We start from the raw sequence: 21831 nt of genomic DNA on the forward strand, positions 1-21831 counted from the left end.
CAGGCTGGTTGTTGAATGTCATTGTATCCGAATTGCGTTGATCTATGCTCATGATGTCAATCACTGGATTGTCTGGTCGAAACTCGATTATTTACAGACCGCCGTCATATGGCTGGAATATTGCTGAGTGTGGCGTTACAAACAAACAAAACAAGTTACATCATGGCATGTCAACTGGATTAAGCGCCACAAACAGCTTTACAGAGTTGTGTCCCTTAGGCATGCCAGAAACCTGTGAGGATGGGTTTGATTCTCTGATTTGCCCTGATTATGTTTCGAGGTTTGTCAGCACCATCCCCATGCTCTTAGGTTTCACCAAGGTGGTAAATGTCCAAGACCTGCATCACTTCAGGTTTTCCTCCCACATAAAACTGGCACTTAAATCACCAGTGGTACAATACTCAGAAGCCCTTTTGAAACATGGATGGATCAGAGCTGATACTCACAGAACTTTTCTTCAGAGTATATTTTTAATGGTCCAACCGTCAGAAGGATAAAGGTTGAAGTAGCATCGCATCTGTCATAGTCTAGCTTGACAAATTGTATAAACCAGCAAATGGAAATGGCTTCACTTGAGACGAAGAGATGAATCCATTAAATGTTTAGCTTCCCTTGACTGCCTGAGCTTCTGTGCAAAGGAAATTGGTCTAACTGGATTAACTATGGCTGTCTACACAGCGGAAGAATAGGCAAGAATATCAAGTGAATAAACCAGGTCTTCCTCTTGTCTCAGGGATGAAAGCAGAAAACAAATCATGTGAATAATATTTATCTCTGTGTTAAAGGGGCACTGGGATGGGCCAAATTAGAAATGCCAGCAAGTTTGATTCATGTCTGCTAAACCCACTTGTTTGTGCTTATTGAAATATTATTATGTACTGTATTCGTTAAGGGCATTTTGAAAACTGGCAAAGGTGGCTTATCAAAACCATACAAAACTTTGTTGTCAATGATCGAGCGGAAGTGAACGAACTTAGTTCAAATGTCGATATTTTATCAATAATAGTTACCCACTGCTGTTTTCAGTAGAGAAGCTGTAAAAGATACCAAAATGACTGCCAAGGACATTTTTGGCCTTACGAGTGGGTGATCAGAAAGATTACTTCTGGTAGTCACGGGGCGCTTATTGTAGCAGGGGAAATACGGTATAGAAGTGATGCAGCTGATGATGACAAAGCCAGTAGTATGTCTCAGTTTAACACATGACAATAACAAAAACATCCAGATATGGACTGGAAACTGGTGCCAGGCCACTGAGGTGATGTAAAATGGAGTTTAAAGTCGAGTCCAAGATTATTGTACTTAAAACGTGCAGGTGTGTGTGTGTGCTTGTACTAGTCCAGACTATTGCCGATTTATAGTGCTAGCCCACTGAGATACCATGCCGCAGTTTAACATGAATACCCCTCTTAGACACAGTAAATTGACTCTGAGCTGACCAGTCCTTGTTTTAGCCCCTTAATGCCGAGTGCCAGACGGTGTAACAACAAGTACCATCTTTTAACATCTTTTGGTATGACGTGGACGGATCGAACCCCGGAGCTTCCGCTCTCAGGGGGGCGCTCTACCACTGGACTATGGAGGCGGTCTTGAACTATTTTGAACAACGTGCAGTATCTGAGCAAAGTGAATGTATGATCAAACTGTTGCTACCAGAGTAAGATGTTCTGTTGTATGTGTCTAGCCATATAATGGTTTCTAAATGATCCTTTGACACACAAAAGATAACGCAAAATACATCCGTTATTGTATGCTTTGACAGATAAGAAAGAGTAGGTAAACAAGCCATAGGCAGATGCATGGAATGGACGCTTTAGAAGCTAGCAGCTGATGATAGATAAGGAACCATCTTTATAGGAGAACAACCATATAATATTCGGGAGGGTTGCCTGTTTTTTTTGTTTGGACATGATATTTTTCAGTCTGCACTTCAAGACACTTCTCTGAAAGGAGTAAAATAACAGTTTTCTTTTGAGCCAGAGCAAATAATTTTTCTCTGTGTGTGTATGTGTGCGTGCTTGTGTGCAAATGTCTGAAACTTGGGGACAAATCTTCCAGTATTTTCAGGCCCCCCCCTCCCCTTCAATTAACATGGAAAGTTTTTGTGTTTGTTTGTTGTTTCATGCAGCACTCAGCAATATTCCAGCTATATGACTGCAGTCTGTAACTAATCAAGTCTGGACCAGTGATTGACATCATGAGCATCAATGGAATACGATGTCATGCATCAACCAAGTCAGTGAGCCTGACCACCAAATCCTGTTAGTCGCCTCTTACGCCAAGTATGGGCTGCTGAAGACCAATTCTTACCCGGATGTTCACTGGGGTCAAGCATAGGTTGCTGAAGACCAATTCTAACCCGGATCTTCACTGGGGTCAAGCATAGGTTGCTGAAGACCAATTCTAACCCGGATCTTCACTGGGGTCAAGCATAGGTTGCTGAAGACCAATTCTAACCCAGATCTTCACTGGGGTCAAATAGGTTGCTGAAGACCAATTCTAACCCGGATCTTCATGGGGGACAAACATAGGTTGCTGAAGACCAATTCTAACCCGGATCTTCATGGGGGACAAGCATGGGTTGCTGAAGACCAATTCTAACCCGGATCTTCATGGGGGACAAACATAGGTTGCTGAAGACCAATTCTAACCCGGATCTTCACTGGGGACAAGCATTCTGAGGTCACTGAAGACCAATAGTAACCTGGATGTTCACGGAAATAATGAGGGTCTACAGTGAGACAGGATGTAGATGTATATCAGTTTGGTGAAATGCCAAGGCAGGGAGTGTATGGCATTGATCACAGCTAGAAACTAAATGAGGTAGGACATAGGTAGATACTTAATCAGGTTGGTCACAGCTGGAGATTATATCACACAGGACATAGGTAGACACTAAATCAGGTGTTCACAGCTAGAGACTAAATTGGGTAAGACAAAGGCAGACACAATATCAGGGAAGTCACAGGTCACAGCTTGTTACTTCTGGAGACAATTCATGACAATTATTTCCTCTCTATAATACACAAGATTACAACATTGACCTTCTGTTGATCAGGCTGATAGACAATATACGTGGCAATGCCAGTCAGCCTGTGCATGAGTGAGTGAGTATGGCTTTATGCTGCTTTTAGCAATATTTCAGCAATATCACGGTGGGGGACACCAGAAATGGGCTTCACATATTGTACCCATGTCGGAAATCGAGCCCGGGTCGAGCGTGACGAGCGAACGCTTTAACCACTAGGCTACCCGACCGCCCCCAGTCAGCTTGTGCCACAGCGTACATCATCAAGTCATAAACATGGGTGAAAACTGCTTCCTCCACATTAACCTTGACAGGTGTACCGATATCATCAGCGTTTTATGTCAGAGGAATATCAAACCCACATCGCAATCTCCTTGAATCTTTGCTGTTTCCTCATCACCATCTTTCAGTCAATCGTTCTCATAAAAGAAAATGTACTTTTTATCAATTTGATGTAATCAGTGGGTTAACCCAATGACTCCAAAAAAAAGATAAAAAAAATATAAAAATAATTCAAATTGATAAAATTGATAAAAAATAAGATTTAAATTGAAATATAAAAGAAACAAGAAAACAGTGTTATCACTATCCCCTGCCACGGGGCTCATTAGAAGTTTGTTTGTTCATATAGTAGTTATTGAAGCTAATGTTAACTATAACACAAGAACGGTTTTCGACGTAATAAGCGCCCCGCTCTAATAAGCACCCACGGCGACATTTGCTAATATATTGATTAGTGAACAATCCCAATCAGCACCCCTTCCGATTGATCAATGTACACACGACTTATTTTTTCACGAAAAATACGCACTTGTGTGTTATATGCACCCTTAACTATGGGCAATCAAATTCTGGAAAAATATATCTGTCGTACATAAACATTTCAGGCTGTCAGCATAAACCACAAAATTTATCTTTCAACTCTGTTTTTTTTCACCAAAGTAATATTCTAATAAGAGCCCCCTATTTCAAATTTTGAGAGCGCCCTGGGCACTTATTATGTCGAATACGGTATAATAATAATCATACCAATCACTGTTGATATAATAACAACTTTCTGGAATCATATGAACGAACCCATTGACTCCAAAATATAACCCTAGTCACTCGGACACTATCTACAACATAATGAGCTAAAAGCGTACTGGATTAATTGTAAGGAAATTCCAGCATTCCGTCATGACATAGAGTGTCCACCCGGAGAGCGGAAGTTCAATGGTCAATTCCCTGCCTGTGTCATACCAAAAGACATTAAAAGATGGTACTTGTTGTTACCCTGTTCGGCATTCACGGGATAAAACAAGGACTGGTCGGCTCGGAGTCAGGATACTGTGACCTATGATACTATGATTCAAGGTCAACAGAGTCTATTTAGTGTGTTCTTGTCACATGATCATCGGACTGAGTGAAAAGCCATTATTATCTATGCAAGTCACTATGTGAGGAAAAATGGGGTTTACAGCACATCCAAGATTATTGCACTTATATAGCGACATGCATGCACATGCGTGTGAATGTGTGTGGCTGCTTGTACTAGTCCGGATTGAAGCCGATTTATAGTGTTAGCACACTGAGATACAATGCCGCAGTTTAACAAGAATACCCCACTCAGACACAGTATACTGACTCTGAGCTGACCAGTCCTTGTTTTAGCCCCTTAAAGCCGAGCAAGTAACAACTAGTACCATCTTCTAACGTCTTTTGGTATGACGTGGCCGGGGATTGAACCCCGGACCTTCCGCTCTCCTGGCGAATGCGCAAATCACTATGGCACCAGCTATTTATTGTTCTTGGATTTTTATTTCAAGACATACAACTTTTTTCTCTGAAAGGAGAAACTGAACGATTTCTTGTTGTGTAAGCAGGACATCCAGAAAAATGGTTGGTTACCAGGATGCAGCTGTGCAAATATCTGTAAGTTCTTCCGCTGAATTTCAACCCTTCATTCACGAGTAATTTTCCAATTTGTTCACAGGGTGAAAGACAGAATAAAGAATACAGAACTTACCATATATATGTCACCATGCCAACACCAGACCGGCGCCAATATCACAGTACCATTTTCGAACTGAAACCAAGACAGGAAATAATCAGTGTGAGACTATAAACTAACATGAGTATTCAATGAAAACCCTACAGAGGCTGGAATCAGACATCATGGCCCCAAACAAGCATGAACTACATCAAGCAAGGATAATTAGAAATACAAACCTAACCATTTAACATTCTGGATGTTTGACAATATATACATAACCTTGTTAAGGGCTGCTGAGTCAGACATGGTGGCCCCTAACAAGAACACAAGATACTAATTCTACATAATCTCACAATGAACAAAATGATATTGTGATGGAAATCATTACATATCCTGGTTCAGGGCTCATGATCTGGACAGTAGGGCCCTTATGTAGTGTAAAGCTGATTAACTGAGATGTAAAACTGAAGCATTCATAATTATGCCTGACTAGTCATATTAACCGAACAGCATGACAGAGTATTTCTGTCACAACAGCCTTCCCTGTGGAGGATAACTGAATGTTTTACATGATTTATTTAAAGAGAAACCTTTCTTATCGTACCGAAAAGGTCAAAGCTGAGTTTCCTGTCATTCCCGTAGAGCAAGTTTCCTTTTCATTCACTCATATTTCATTTTTGTTTTTGATCATAAAACAATGTACAAAATTCCCCAAAATTTCACTCAGACAACCAGACTGCAGTATTGCAAAGTTACAAGATGAGACAAAATTTTGCCAGTCTGGAATTTTTGACTAACGAACAAAGTAAGAAATGGGATACATAAGTATAATACTGTTAAATTTTAGTTCACAGAAAAATACCCTTTTCAAAACTGACCGTCCATCAGCAAAATAGATTGTCTCGGACTGTCGGGCAGGTGGGAATTTTAAACATTGCATCAAAGTCATGAATTCTTGTGTCAAACGCATAGGAGGTGCAAGGCTACATTTTCTTTTTTCATGACTTTCGGATATCTTGCTAACCGACTAGCTTGGGTAGATTCAATCAAAACCACAACTATATGCAAAGCTCAATATATTTGTGTTTATGTAACATAAAGTACACCGAAACACTTTGAAAATGCATATTCACATTTTTGTAATTTCTGACAAAATGGCCACAAAAATTGAATTAAGTTGTGTGTATTTTGGCATGAGATAAAAAATAATGTAATGTCACAGTCATCGGTCTGTCATGTACATATTTACGGCTAAAATCGTTTTCTTGTCTTTCAGGTTAAAGTTGATTATGCGTTTTCATTGTGTTTCAGTAAAATTTGGGACATTGAATACCATCTTCCCAAGGCAAGAGAGGCAAGGCAAGAGCGTGGGTATGGTGCTGACAAACCTAGAAACATAATCGGGGCGAACCAGGATTCGAACCCACAATCATAGGTTTCTGGCGTGCCCAAGGGACGCAACTCTGCACAGCGAATCGCGGTACATTAGACGACTGGGCCACCTGTGCCCCCGCAGGCATTTATAGAAACTAGAGCGGGGCGCTTATTACGTCGAATACGGTATAACAACCGCTGCCGACGCCAGCAGGCATTTATAGAAACTAGAGAAAATCATGGGTAAGATATGTTCTGAGAATTCAATAATCTAAACTTGGTACAAATTGATTTATTAAGAGACGTGAACTTTAAGGAACCTGAAAGATACACAAGTACCAACACGCCCACACATCGGAATAGTGCTAAAAGCTTTGTAGGAGGGACCATGTCAAATCTGAGAACTTTGTTTGCAATCAGCATTCACGTCAGCCCTTAAGGGACTGACAAAATGCTTGACAGATGTTCTTCTTGCATAAATACACACTGATTCTTTCAGTAGTTTGAGGCAGGAAAGTGAATGTGATGTTTATTATGACAAAATCTTCGTTTGTTGTTTAACAATAAATTCAGCAATATCCCTGCTTTATGCCAGCAGCCTGCAAAGAACTATGTCTGGACGAGACAATCCAGTGTTTGACCACCTTTTCCATTTAAAAGCCTTGTAAAACAAGCATTGATTATCAAAGGCCAATTCTAACCTTGAATCCAGTGATATTATGAGCAACGATCAGGGTACAATGACAAGCATCTAACCACAGATCCACTAACATCCCTCGTAATGCAAGAACAGATTACTGGGACCAATTCTAACCTTGAATGGGAATACTGGGAGTGTGACATAAAAAATAAAAACATAATTCAAGAACTACATAAAAAAATAAAATAAAAAAATTAGCATAAAATGTCCTTTATTTATTGGAACCCATAATGGTAAGCACACAAATAATTCCCATTCCCACTTTTGACAAGACCCCCTCAACATCATCAACACTGAATGTAAGGGATAAATCAAGACCTGCTTGAGCCCGTACACACAGACTGGACACAATGCAGGGCTAATAGGATATGCATCCCACTCCTGTAGTGGACCTAACACAATAATATGAAATAAGAAACGAAAATCAACAAGCAGCCTCTCATGAAGAAAGAAATACGAGAAAAGCCTTAAATCTTTAACATTAGTCTGGGAACCTTATCTGTTCAATGACGTATTGTTCTGATCACCTCACTGCATAGATTATTACCTGCACTGAGCAGCTGTGACCTGAGGAATGATAATTTCATGGAGATTTATTTCCACCAGCAGGGGTTGTGTATTGTTCGTTTGGCTTTTCCACTGACCTTATATCGTTTTTAATAACTGACAGTTATTAAAAGTCTGATGACTTTTGCGAGAAGCCTTTGTGTACAAATCACATATCAATCTGCAGAAAGTCACCAAATTCTCACGGTGATATTATTGAGTCGTTACATTGGTGTTAGATTGGAATTCAGTGAGTGAGTGAGTATGGGTTTATGCTGCTTTTAGCAATATTCCAGCACTATCATGATGGGGGACGCCAGAACTTGGCTTCACACATTGTACCCATGTGGGGAATCAAACCCAGGCCTTCAACGTGATTACAAACGCTTTAACCACAAGGCTACCCCTCCGCCCCCAAGTGAGTGAGTGAGCAATATTTCAGTTATATCGCGGCGCCTTAGACGACTGGGCCACCCGTGCCCCCTCTGGAATTCTGGAATAACCTTTAGCGGCTCATACATCTACAAACGTACGAAGTCTCAATCGTATCCAGGCCACTTAAGGGGGCACGGGTGGCCCAGTCACCTAAGGCGCCGCGATTCGCTGTGCAGAGTTGCATCCCTTGGGGGTTCGAATCCCGGTTCGCCTCGATTATGTTTCTAGGTTTGTCAGCACCATACCCGTACTCGTGGGTTACACCACAGGAGTCCGTATCTAAAAATAGACGCCCTCATGCATATTCATGACCGTCTCCACAGATGGTCATGAATATGCATGAGGGCGTCTATTTTTAGATACGGACTCCTGTGGTTACGACGAAGTGGTAAACATCTGAGACCTGCATCACTTCGGACTTTCCTCCCACATTAGCTGACACGCCACGATATAACTGGAATACTGTTAAAAGTGGCGTTAATCCCAACTCACTCACTCCAGGCCACTTAAAGGTTGACCAGAAGCTTAGGAAAACATCAGTCTAATTCAGTTGCAAAATAATTATGATGATGGTGACAATATGATGGTAATAATCTAATTTCACCACCCATCACTAATGGGTATGCTGAAACCACTGGATGTGTTATTCCAAAGGATCAGTGCGCATGACAAAGGTGCCGACACTGATGAAAACATGTTGCCTTAATCTTAAGCCTTATAAATTTGTTAAGTCCAGGGCCCACTTGCACAAAGCAATCTTAGCGCTAAGATGATCGTAACTCCAATACTTTAACATAGGCTTACGATAGTCTTAGCGCTAAGATCGCTTTGTGCAAGTGGACCCAGGACTAGTGCAAAACTTATTTTACTGGCAGACGTGCTAGACTGAGACAATAACAAGGAAATAACCAACGAGTTACAAGAAAATACAGATTATCTATGCTGAGGAAATGAATAGTGTTAATAATGAGCCTTTGGAGAGGTACTTTCAGCATTCATTCACGAGGGACAGATAATCCGAAATTCTGAATTATGAGTAGGTTATTACATACACAGTAAACTACGGTTATAACGAACCCAAAGGGATCACTAATTTTAGTTTGTTATAACCATCGTCCATCATAATATTCGTCAGTTTGTTATAATCGTAGTTTACTGTTATTCATTGACATTTTAAGACAGAAACCAAGAAACAGCATATGAAATGTTAACCTTATAGATAAACTTCACTAAAGGCAGGCATTGTTCAGATGACGTAATGACGTAATGTAATCGGGAACAATGGATGACATCTCCACGGTGGCCCATTAGGGACATGGAGTCTGCTTTTCAATATTTTGATATTTCACTTACATTTATCATAACCTTTGGCAAATTAACACTCTTTGTCATACAAATATGTGATAAATCATGTATAAAAACAACCGAAAACATGGAAAATGTACTTTAAGTAGCTATTGAATCGCTGAAATGTGAAGCAAAAATGTCAAAAACTAAAATGAAAATGTCAAAAACAAAAACGAAAATGTTAAAAACTAAAATGAAAATACAGAAAACTATTTCCACCGCGGTGATAACAGTCCCACCGCGTTTTTTGGTTTTTGACATTTTCATTTTAGTTTTTGACATTTTCGCTTCACTTTTCAGCGATTCAATATCTTCTTTATACATGATTAATCACACATTTGTATGGCAAATCGTGTTAATTTGCAAAAGGTTACGATAACAGTAAGTGAAATATCAAAATATTGAAAAACAGACTCCATGCCCCTTATGGGCCACCATAACATCACATAACATTTATTGCAACAATGAAACACTGTGACACCCTATGGCTTCAACTGACCAATCAGCATTGAGAATCGCTAAAATGCAAATGTGAAAATATTGCAGACAATCATTCTACCCTTATGGCTAATATTACAGAAATAAATAACACCAAAATTACCCAAACCCTTACACCTGAGAGCTGGGATACCAGTCCACTAAGGGCAAAGCGATGATATTCCCTAAGTCATAATACATCACTCCTATCCGTGCATAGGATCATCTCCAGGATTAAAGCCAATCCGTCCGAACCAGTTCCATTATAAGCGATGTCTGTCCAGAACAATAAAAATCCCACAAAGCCATATAATCTTTGCTTGGTGAATTTTTTCAGAGGAACAGTTCTCAGATAACTCACTTCTTCCCATCAGCGCTAATACATTCCTCCTCAGGGAACCCTACAATGCACTGGGGAGATCCAGAACTGACAATCCTCCCACTAAAAATCCAATTTCTCCTACAATACGAGGGAGTGGTATATGTTTAATTTTGTTCTCCAAATGAGATTACGTTGTTATGGCCACTTCATGTTAGGTTTTACATAAAGAAGAATCCTGGTGATAATAGCATTGTAGTTGTGTTTATGGCTCTCCCGAAGGAACAGATGAGCGATCAATGACTTTTTTTTATCCTCCTCAAAGCAACAGTTCACGCTGGATGGCAGATCCACAACAGACATAGCATACGAAAAAATGAATAAATATTGTTTTATGTCCCATCAGCAATTTCCCAGCAATATGCGGCGAGGCCATAGCATACGAAAGTGGGAGGCTAATTTGCCAATGCACTGGCTGTCATTCTTGATATCTTGGACAACTGAAGGATCTACCATTTAATATTCAAAACATGCAATATTTTCTATGAAAAGAGGAACCAATTGACAATTTTTTTATTGACTATTTTTAAAAAACCCATATTTTTTAGGGTAATTGAAAGGAGAAATTATAATTTCCATTTCCTTCTGGAACATGATGTTTTTTCATAATCTTAGACCTCCACCCCATGTTTCTAGTTTTGTCAGCACCATACCCATGGGTTTCACAAACGTTATAGACGTCCAAGACCTGCATTACTTCAGACACTTCATGTACGTTGATATTACAAACTTTCACACTATGATACAACTCGAGTACTGTTCAAAGAGACAATAAACCAAACCCCGAGGGCTGCATGTCAATCTTGCTGTTGTGAACTAGTCAGACCCATGTTTTACTCAATCCCGAAGGATAACAGGACTATCTTGTGCTTGGTACCAAGGATTAAGACCAATGTCTTGCTTGGTACAAAAGGTTAAAAGTTTTGGATCTTGCTCTGTAGTAGAGGATAAGATACCCATATCTTGTTCCATAGCGGAAATAAGAGAGCCACATCTTGTTCTATAAGAGGATAAGATACCCATGTCTTGTTCTATAAGAGGAGAAGATACCAATGTCTTGTTCTTTTAAAGGATAAGATATCCATGTCTTGTTCTATAAGAGGAGAAGATACCCATGTCTTGTTCTATAAGAGGAGAAGATACCAATGTCTTGTTCTATAAGAGGATAAGATACCAATGTCTTGTTCTATAAGAGGAGAAGATACCCATGTCTTGTTCTATAAGAGGAGAAGATACCCATGTCTTGTTCTATAAGAGGAGAAGATATCCATGTCTTGTTCTATAAGAGGAGAAGATACCCATGTCTTGTTCTATAAGAGGATAAGATACCCATGTCTTGTTCTATAAGAGGAGAAGATATCCATGTCTTGTTCTATAAGAGGAGAAGATACCCATGTCTTGTTCTATAAGAGGATAAGATACCCATGTCTTGTTCTATAAGAGGATAAGATACCCATGTCTTGTTCTTTTAAAGGATAAGATACCCATGTCTTGTTCTTTTAAAGGATAAAATACCCATGTCTTGTTCTATAGCAGAGAGAGCCACATCTTGCTCTATAAGAGGATAAAATACCCACATCTTGCTCTAAAGCAGAGGACAAAATACCCATGTCTTGTTCTATAGCAGAGAGAGACACATCTTGCTCTATAGAAGAGGATAAAATACCCACATGTTGCTCTATAAGAGGATAAGATAACCATGTCTTGTTCTATAGCAGAGAGTGCCACATCTTGTTCTATAGAAGAGGATAAAATACCCACATGTTGCTCTATAAGAGGACAAAATACCCATGTCTTGATCTATAGCAGAGAGAGCCACATCTTGCTCCATAAGAGGATAAAATACCCATGTCTTGTTCTATAGCAGAGATAAGAAAGACACATCTTGCTCCATAAGAGGATAAGATACCCATGTCTTGTTCTATAGCAGAGAGTGCCACATCTTGCTCTATAAGAGGATAAAATACCCATGTCTTGTTCTATAGGAGAGATAAGAAAGACACATCTTGCTCCATAAGAGGATAAGATACCCATGTCTTGTTCTATAGCAGAGAGTGCCACATCTTGCTCTATAAGAGGATAAGATACCCATGTCTTGTTCTATAGCAGAGAGAGCCACATCTTGCTCTATAAGAGGATAAAATAACCATGTCTTGTTCTATAGCAAAGAGAGCCACATTCTGCTCTACAGAAGAGGATAAAATACCCATGTCTTGTTCTATAGCAGAGAGAGCCACATCTTGCTCCATAAGAGGATAAAATTATCATGTCTTGTTCTAAAGCAGAGATAAGAGAGACACATCTTGCTCCATAAGAGGATAAAATACCCATGTCTTGTTCTATATCAGAGAGTGCTACATCTTGCTCCATAAGAGGATAAAATACCCATGTCTTGTTCTATAGCAGAAAGAGCCACATCTTGCTCTTTAGAAGAGGATAAAATAGCTATGTCTTGTTCTATAGCAGAGAGTGCCACATCTTGCTCTATAAGAGGATAAAATACCTATGTCTTGTTCTATAGCAGAGAGAGCCACATCTTGCTCTACAGAAGAGGATAAAATACCCATGTCTTGTTCTATAGCAGAGAGAGCCACATCTTGCTCTTTAGAAGAGGATAAAATAGCTATGTCTTGTTCTATAGCAGAGAGTGCCACATCTTGCCCTATAAGAGGATAAAATACCCATGTCTTGTTCTATAGCAAAGAGAGCCACATTCTGCTCTACAGAAGAGCATAAAATACCCATGTCTTGTTCTATAGCAGAGAGAGACATATTTGTTCTACAGAACAGGATAAGATACCCATGTCTTGTTCTATAGCAGAGAGAGTCACATCTTGCTCTATAAGAGGATAAAATACCTATGTCTTGTTCTATAGCAGAGAGAGCCACATCTTGCTCTACAGAAGAGGATAAAATACCCATGTCTTGTTCTATAGCCGAGATAAGAGAGCCACATCTTGCACTACAGAAGAGGATAAAATACCCATGTCTTGTTCTAATGCAGAGAGTGCCACATCTTGCTCTATAAGAGGATAAAATACCCATGTCTTGTTCTATAGTAGAGAGAGACACATCTTGCTCCATAAGAGGATAAAATACCCATGTCTTGTTCTATAGCAGAGAGAGACACATCTTGCTCCATAAGAGGATAAGATATCTATGTCTTGTTCTAATGCAGAGACAGCAATGTCTTGCACTACAGAAGAGGACAAAATACCCATGTCTTGTTCTATAGCCGAGATAAGAGAGCCACATCTTGCACTACAGAAGAGGACAAAATACCCATGTCTTGTTCTATAGCCGAGATAAGAGAGCCACATCTTGCACTACAGAAGAGGACAAAATACCCATGTCTTGTTCTATAGCCGAGATAAGAGAGCCACATCTTGCACTACAGAAGAGGATAAAATACCCATGTCTTGTTCTAATGCAGAGAGTGCCACATCTTGCTCTATAAGAGGATAAAATACCCATGTCTTGTTCTATAGTAGAGATAAGAGAGCCACATCTTGCACTACAGAAGAGGACAAAATACCCATGTCTTGTTCTATAGCCGAGATAAGAGAGCCACATCTTGCACTACAGAAGAGGACAAAATACCCATGTCTTGTCCACATGATGCTTCATATGAACATTATGTAGAGCTCCGGACCCAGTTTAACACAATGATCCCAGCAATGCTGCTGGTGACCGTAATTTTACAATGACAGTGGTGAGAGTCATAGCCCTAAGATGGCTTCCTGGAACATGACTCAGATCCACACAAACAGCATTTCATACAGCAGCTCTAGCAAAACTTGGGGGAAAACATAGTGACAATCAGGCAGGAACACTGAACGTCTCTCACCTGAACGTCAAAGGGAACACCTGAACGTCATAAGGAATAGACTTGCAACTCTGACGTGGGAAAATCCTCAACAAAGTGAAACTTGTTTGGTGCTATCAACCCTTCTTTCTTTCTACACTGGTTGAGAGGTCACATCAGTTGAGAGGTCAGATCGTGCTAGTTCTGCACACAAGGTAATATAATCATACTAAAAACAGTTGGGTGGAAGGAAGGTGAAGTCAGACCTCACAAACGTTTTGGATCGGCTGCCAAAATTATAGGGCAGGTGTTCCAGTGAAACAAGATCACAATTGTAGGAGGCAGCACTTCAATGAAACATTATGGGATTGTTCCCGTAGGTGGCAGCACTTCCCTGCTGCATGATGGGAACATATTGACACTTCCTATCTGAGTTTATAGCCCATCCTAAACCTGCAATGATAATAAAGTGGGCAGACTTTGTCTGGCGATAGTAATTACAAATGAGCAGATAAAAAAACAAAGAAGTTTTTTTTGCAATCATTGCAACAGCATCAGAGGAATATTATTTGTGTTTTGTAATCTCTGCTGCCTATCGCAGCATACCAAAACACTGATAGCTATGTGTGTGTCTGGAGATAGTCGTAATGGGAATTTCATCAGGGATTAAATACCAAGTTGTTGAAAACATATCAACAAGTAAATTTCTTCTTGGGAAAAACTTGTGTACATATCCTGGTAAAACGGTAGTTCAAGATAAGACCTGATTGTTTTCAGAGTCTATTAAAAAAATACTACCATAGTGACAAGGAAGGGGTGGGTAGAACTCCATTATTAGATCTCGTTCATGCCTTGTGGGTGGATAGTTTTGAGATCGAAGTTCCATTTTAGTGAGTGAGATTGATTTAACGCAGCTTTTAACAGTATTCCAGTTATATCACGGCTGTCAGCTTAATGTGGGAGGAAAGCCCGAGGTGATGCAGGTCTCAGACGTTTACCACTTCGGTGACACCCACGAGCACAGGTATGGTGCTGACAAACCTAGAAACCGGGATTCGAACCCACAATCATAGGTTTCTGTCGTGCCCAAGTTCCATTTTAGTTCAGAGATTACCCTTGGGTTTTCGCCCCACACCTTCTCTTATCATAAACATAGTGAGTCGCATTTAAAACCGTTTGGATCAGTACTTATATTACTTACTGTATTTTCTTGAGTATAGTGCGCACCCATGTATAATGCGCACCCCCCTCTAGCGGGTTCAATATTTTGGAAAAAAAGAAATTTGAATATTATGCGCAGAAATTTTTTACACCGTACCCTTTCAGCGAAGTCCAGCAAACGAACGGGTGCTGAGAAACTTCGTCAGTACAAATTCGAAATTTGAGATAAAAAATCACCAGACATGTTTAATTACCGTTTAAATAGTAATTATTGTTCTGCTAGGCATTGTTTTATATTTAGGGATTAAGATTACCGTGCGTATTTTCTCGTAAACTAAGCTGGAAACAGCAATCAGCTGTACACACGTTTTCTTGGAATCGACCGGTGATACGGTCAAGACACACCCAATGATATAACTTTATAAGATTTTTAATGCAAGGATCGGCAACAATTGTATCTGAAACTATTTTATTTATCAGGAATAATATATTCCATTATTTTCTTAATTATATGCAACCTTTACTAAACATACTTCAAATAATAATAACCCTAAGCGAAGCAGCTGACCGCTATTCCCGGGTATTATTTTTTACATGGAACATGTCTGACCAGTCACCGTCAAGGCTCACGCGCACGTGATCACGTGATCGCGAGAATTTCATGTTGACATAGAATCGTCAAACAAAAACAAATATGACTTTTGACGAGTCAAAGTATGTCATTTATGATATATGTATCCATTCTCTGTCAACTAAAGTTTGTTCCAAGGCGCCAATAGCGGTATTCTGACCGTGCTTGCTGTTAATAACGGTGAGTTGTGCGATCTTCCGATCGCTTCACACACGATTTCGCCGAAATTAATAAAAACAATATTATAAGGAATTTTGAAAAAAATCAATGAAATAAGTTACAAACATAAGTCCAGATATACAAAGAACACTTTTTATAGCCAGACAGTGTAATTACATAATTATTTTGCGTACTTCAGTATGGATTTGTTGACATTGTATTTCCGGTGTATCGTGCTCACGGTAATGTCTTTCCATGGGGGAAAAAAACATCCAAACTCATAATTCGTGTATAATGCGCACCCCCTTCTACACAGCTGTGTTTTTTCGAAAAAAAGTGCGCACTATACTCAAGAAAATACGGTACATTTTACATTACCGTATTCTATGTAATAAACACCCCGCTCTATTAAGATATTTGCATATATATTGGCAAGTGAACATTCCTAATTAGCACCCCTTCCTATTGATCAATGTACACAAGACTTATTTATTCGTGTATGATACGCACTCGTGTGTTATATGCACCCTTAATTATGGGCAATTAAATTCTGGAAAATATATCTGTTGTGTATGATACACACATATCATATACAACATAATAAGCGCCCAGGGCGCTCTCTAAATTAGGAATAGTGGGCTCTTATTAGAATATTAATTTGGTGAAAAAAACAGAGTTGAAAGATCATACATTTCGTGGTTTATGCTCACAGCCTAAAATGTTTACATACGCCAGATATTTTCTTCCAGAAATTAATTGCCCGTAATTTAATTTAAGTTATATTTACTTTTACACTCAAAACACTGGTTATTAGAGTTTACAAAAATTAAAAAGTTTGAAGAATGATTTTGGATAATAAACAGAATCTCTCCGAGTACCTTATGCTATCAACTATAACAAGACAAGTCAATAACAGTTTAAATTTCTGAGGCTTGCCAAGTGTCGATATAGTTGATATCAAAAGACATTTGGATGAGCTTCTCTATACATAATTTTGTTCATGAATACATGGTATCTGATTAGTTCTGTCCAACTATTCTACATACAGTCTGACTCACTTGTTTTAGGATCAAGGCTTGCCATAGTTTCAGTAGAATCGGTGTCTAGACTGTCTCGTTATTTCACAGCTGGAATTTTGAGAGCTTTCTCTTCAGATTACATTCACACATAATGAAGGCAGTACATACATGATTAACCTGTAGTTTGCATATTAAAGACTTTGTTTTGTACGGAGCTTAACGGTTCAAAGAAGGCATGCCATCCATACCATACATTCTAGATGAGACTTGTGACATAATCCATTGACTATCCCAGGACACAGACTCAATACATGTATAGAGAATCTCACCCGAGTGTCTTTTGATATCAAATATATCAACACGAGTTGATAAAAGTGGAAAAAGTTTGAGGCTTGCCGAGGATTGCCACTTTTATCGAGTGTTGATATATTTGATATCAAAAGACGCGAGGGTGAGATTTTATTTATCATCCAACATCATTCTTCCAACTTTTTCAGTTTGTAGAAAGTATTAAGCAGTGTCTTAAGTGTAAAAAGTACTGCTAACAGCTTAAGTAGCAGAGCCATTAGTGATGTCATTTGATTGTGACGTCATGGTAACCAATGACGTCACAATGGTCTGAAAAAAGCATTGTGATGCAATTTCATTGCAGCGATATCTACAGTGTAGATATCGCTTGGTCTCACCCAAGCGATATCTCCTGTGGGAGCCAGTTTTGGATGATAAATTTCTCTTTCCATCCTGAAAAGAATGTCTTGTGTCAGGAACTCGTTCAAACAGATAGGTTGTGCTTCTTGAGATGGGTGAGTGAATGAGTGAATGTTTCTCTGTTTCTAGCATCATACCATGCTCATGGGTAGTGACAAATCTAGACTTGCTTTATTTAGGGCTATAGCATACAGCAAGGGCTGGGCGGAAGGGAAAATATTATGGTTCAGGGACTGTGAGACAGACTAGCACACTATCACAATGTCAACTCAATATTTTACACAGTGACACTAGTTTTGAATAAGGGACTGGTCATGTATTATGGGGGAGGGGCGTGCGCATTGGTCTTAGGACTGTATCATATTTTTCCCTGACACCCCTCCCAATGATAAATGCTGCGAACCCTAAATAATGTTCAAATTAATAATGTTTGTATTTTGAAAAATAGAACTGTGTCATCTTTTCATGTGATAAATTTTAGAGCCGATGTAATGGCTTAAACTACTTCTCCATCTTTGGCAATACTGCTATTCACAAAACCTTCCACTGGAAGAGTGAATACTTGTAAGAACATCCTCCGAAACTATATAGTCTCTCATACAGCAGCAACTTCTCACACAGATGAAACAATAACATCCTATAACTACCAAGAAAATCCACAATTCTACTGAAAATGAAAATTCTTTTGGCTCCTTGTGTTCCTCATAATAAAGAAGTTGACATCCATATATTCAAGTGTTCCTCATAATACAGAAGTTGACATCCATATATTCAAGTGTTCCTCATAATACAGAAGTTGACATCCATATATTCTCTTCCTTAACTTCTTTGTATATATGGATGTTAACTTCTTCTTCCATATATTCTCTTCCTTGTGTGAATCACTTCTAAATGCCTTTCAAAGACCTAACAAAGAAGTTGATGTGCAATCACAGCTTAAGTATCATGTCTGCCACTTCGCAATGCCTATCAAAGATTTACACTAACCATAAAGAAATATTTGGAAGAAGATTTTTTCATCCCATGTTTCCTTCAATACACCCACACATTCAACTACTCACTCTCATGCAAGAATGCACATACAACCATAATCACAGGAGCATGGAAGCTCCTTAACGAAACCCAGGTAAACAAGCAAGGTATCACGTTTCTCACTTCTCTGAAGTCCTACAGCTCGTACTTGATGTCAGATCGACTAATTGCTAATATGAATCTAAAGATATCCCGCAGATTTATGATGTTAATACAATCAAGGCCTACGCAGATATAATTAGAACATCACGTTGCGATAATTGTAGGACCTCAGGAAACTTTGATGCTTCCCTGCAGACCAAACTTCATCCGACCCTTGCAGCTCATTTTCATCAGCTGCGACACATCTTGAATCTGACCCCTGCACAATCTTCAAGCATCATTAATCAGCAAAGCTAATGTGCTTGAGCAGTATTAAAGGGGTACTACCACTGCTTTAGACTTATAATCCATGTTTGTTTGTTTGTTTGTTTAACTCCACACTCAGCAATATTCCCGCCATATGACGACAGACTGTAAATAATGTCTGGACCAGACAATCCAGTGATTGACATCATGAGTGTGATTTTCTTGCGTACACAAACACTACAATGAGTATCGATATATCCCCATGTTATAGGTTTTAAGATGCTTAAGATACATAGATTGTTTCCTCGCTTGTCACAAGAAGAAACATAAAACATCTCACTCACTTATAAAAGACATCTTTATCTTAAAATCAAGCCATCACATGAGTATTTACAATGCCTGTGTGATGCCACAACCGTCGTTATAAAAGGAGTGCTCGCAATAAACATGGCCATCTGAAAATGTATGATGTCCGAAAACATATAATCCGACAATATATATACGCAACTGGGATATAATGTCATGCATGAACCTAGTCAATAAGTCTGACCACCTGATTCTTTGAGTCTTGTCTGATGACAAGCATAGGTTGCTGAAGACCAATTCTAACCCATCTTAACTTAGAGGGAGAGAAAGAAGGAGGGGAGTGGAGACAAGCATGGGTTATAAAGACACATTATAATCCAGTTTTTATGACACAATAAAGGACAAGCCTCGGAGGATCTGCGTTATTTAAGAAACTAGCAAAACCTTTAGAAATTCTTATGAAATTTATCAGATGTGTTCATTTGAATGAGAACTAGTCTGTTCATTTCAACACTTCCAGGTTTTGGACAGCACTAACAGTACAGGTTATGGTATGTGTTGAAAAGGCTAAGAACAGAGCAGTGGTAGAAACTAACAGTTTTCTTCAACTAGTCCTTATAATGATAACATATAGCAAAACCCTTAAAAAGGGCAAATTTCTACTAGTCCTTATCATCCCTTAACCATTAGGCAGTTTGGCAAGGACTTTAGTTGGTTGGTTTGTTGTTTTACGCTGCAGTAAGCAATATTTCAGCTATATATACGGCGGTCTGTAAATAATTGAGTCTGGACCAGACTTCCAGTTATTGATATCATGAGCATTGATCCACGCAATTGGGATCGATGACATGCTTCAACCAAGTCAGCGAGCCTGACCACCCGATCCCATTAGTCTCTTATGACAAGCATAGTTGCCTTTTACGGCAAGCATGGGTTGCTGAAGACCTATTCTACCCTGAATCTTTACGGGTGCAAGGACTATCGGACTATAAAGTGCCAATTTCTAACGCTGTAGAGCTTATTTAACCTCATCCTGTCTGTGTTTTCTAATGCTGAGTCATATGGAAAATAGCTAGGTAGATTCACCTCTATTTATAGTATAGAATGGTTTTGATTAAACTTAAAGCAGATATGACTCAATAATGATGCAGGGCTACCAGTGCTGGTGTGTTGAGTCTTACAGTGATTGGCAGTGTCAGAAAACAAAGAGAGTATGGTTTTACAATCGTAAGGAATGGATTATAAGTTCAAAACTTAACTCCCAGATTAAATAAATAATAAGAACAAGTTGTCCCTATAGAACACTGGCATCCTTACATGTACTATTGGCTTATCTAGACTTGCCAATCATAAGGATAGAGTTACAAGACATCCATGGATTTATCATTTAGTACAGACTTGGGGCAAGGCTGGGTTTCACATTAAAAGCACTATACCAGCAACAGCACGGCAGGGGACACCAGATATTGATTTCGCACATTTACCTATGTGGAGAATAAAACCTGGGCCTTCGGCGTGACGAGCGAACGCTTTAAACACTAGGCTACCCAATGTCCAAGAAAACAAACGGATGCTTGAGTCCTGGGTTTAATAGTGTTTAAACTTAACTTTAATATTTACCTTGAATATTTTCTTAATCCATTTTAGGGGTGGTCGGGTAGCCTAGTGGTTAAAGCGTTCGCTCGTCATGCCGAAGACCCGGGTTCGATTCCCGACATGGGTACAATGTGTGAAGCGCATTTCTGGTGTCCCCCTGCCGTGATATTGCTGGAATATTGCTAAAAGCAGCGTAAAACATACTCACTCACTCACTCAAGTGGTGGAATAGAAAAGAGCATGCTCGATTGACCTCAAAAGTTGTGAAATGCACCAAGAGCTGGGGCTGCAGAAATATTGCTCGACATAGAGGGAAAGTTGACTATTTGCATCTGAATGTGAAGGCTGGATCTGTTGGGATATTGAAAACAAAAATGAAATTCGAGGTGTTAGTTAAACGCTCAAAACATTTCCAATGTCAGTTCAACCTTTCAATCTCCTTTTTTGTCTTGTCAAGGACTATCATTGTCGTAAAACCATACTCACTCACTCTTTATCCATTTTAAGTCTAGATGTACTTGTGCACTGTGTCACAGTTCCAGGTAAGCTGTGTATTTGCATAAAATAAACAAAATAAATCACCATAACTCAATTAAGTTTGAGTTGCTTGTATACAAATATGCATGAAAAGAAATACCTCAAAACCCTACAATGTTCGCAATTACCCAATGCAACCTTTTCAGTTACCCATATATCTTTACAGATCTATACTGACTGACTGAAAGCGGGCATCATACGTACATAAACTCTACTGCAGTGCATAATGCCAAAGATCTATATCTCTCTTACTGTAGTACAGACATGG

At 39.2% G+C, this 21831-nt stretch overlaps 1 protein-coding gene across 5 annotated transcripts in view; it reads right to left on the bottom strand.

Moving 5' to 3' along the window:
* The window catches only part of LOC124130871 (RYamide receptor-like), a 258818-nt gene that overhangs the window by 78434 nt on the left and 158553 nt on the right, over nucleotides 1-21831 (bottom strand). For all 5 annotated transcript variants that reach the window (XM_048388449.1, XM_046493911.2, XM_046493913.2 and 2 more), the window contains one exon: nucleotides 5037-5096. The gene's annotated coding sequence lies outside the window, so the exon portion shown is untranslated. The remainder of the gene's footprint in view (nucleotides 1-5036; nucleotides 5097-21831) is intronic.

The sequence above is a fragment of the Haliotis rufescens genome, unplaced genomic scaffold (genome assembly GCF_023055435.1).
Source record: "Haliotis rufescens isolate VD_foot unplaced genomic scaffold, xgHalRufe1.0.p SCAF_10, whole genome shotgun sequence".
In the NCBI taxonomy this organism is placed as follows: Eukaryota; Metazoa; Mollusca; class Gastropoda; order Lepetellida; family Haliotidae; genus Haliotis; species Haliotis rufescens.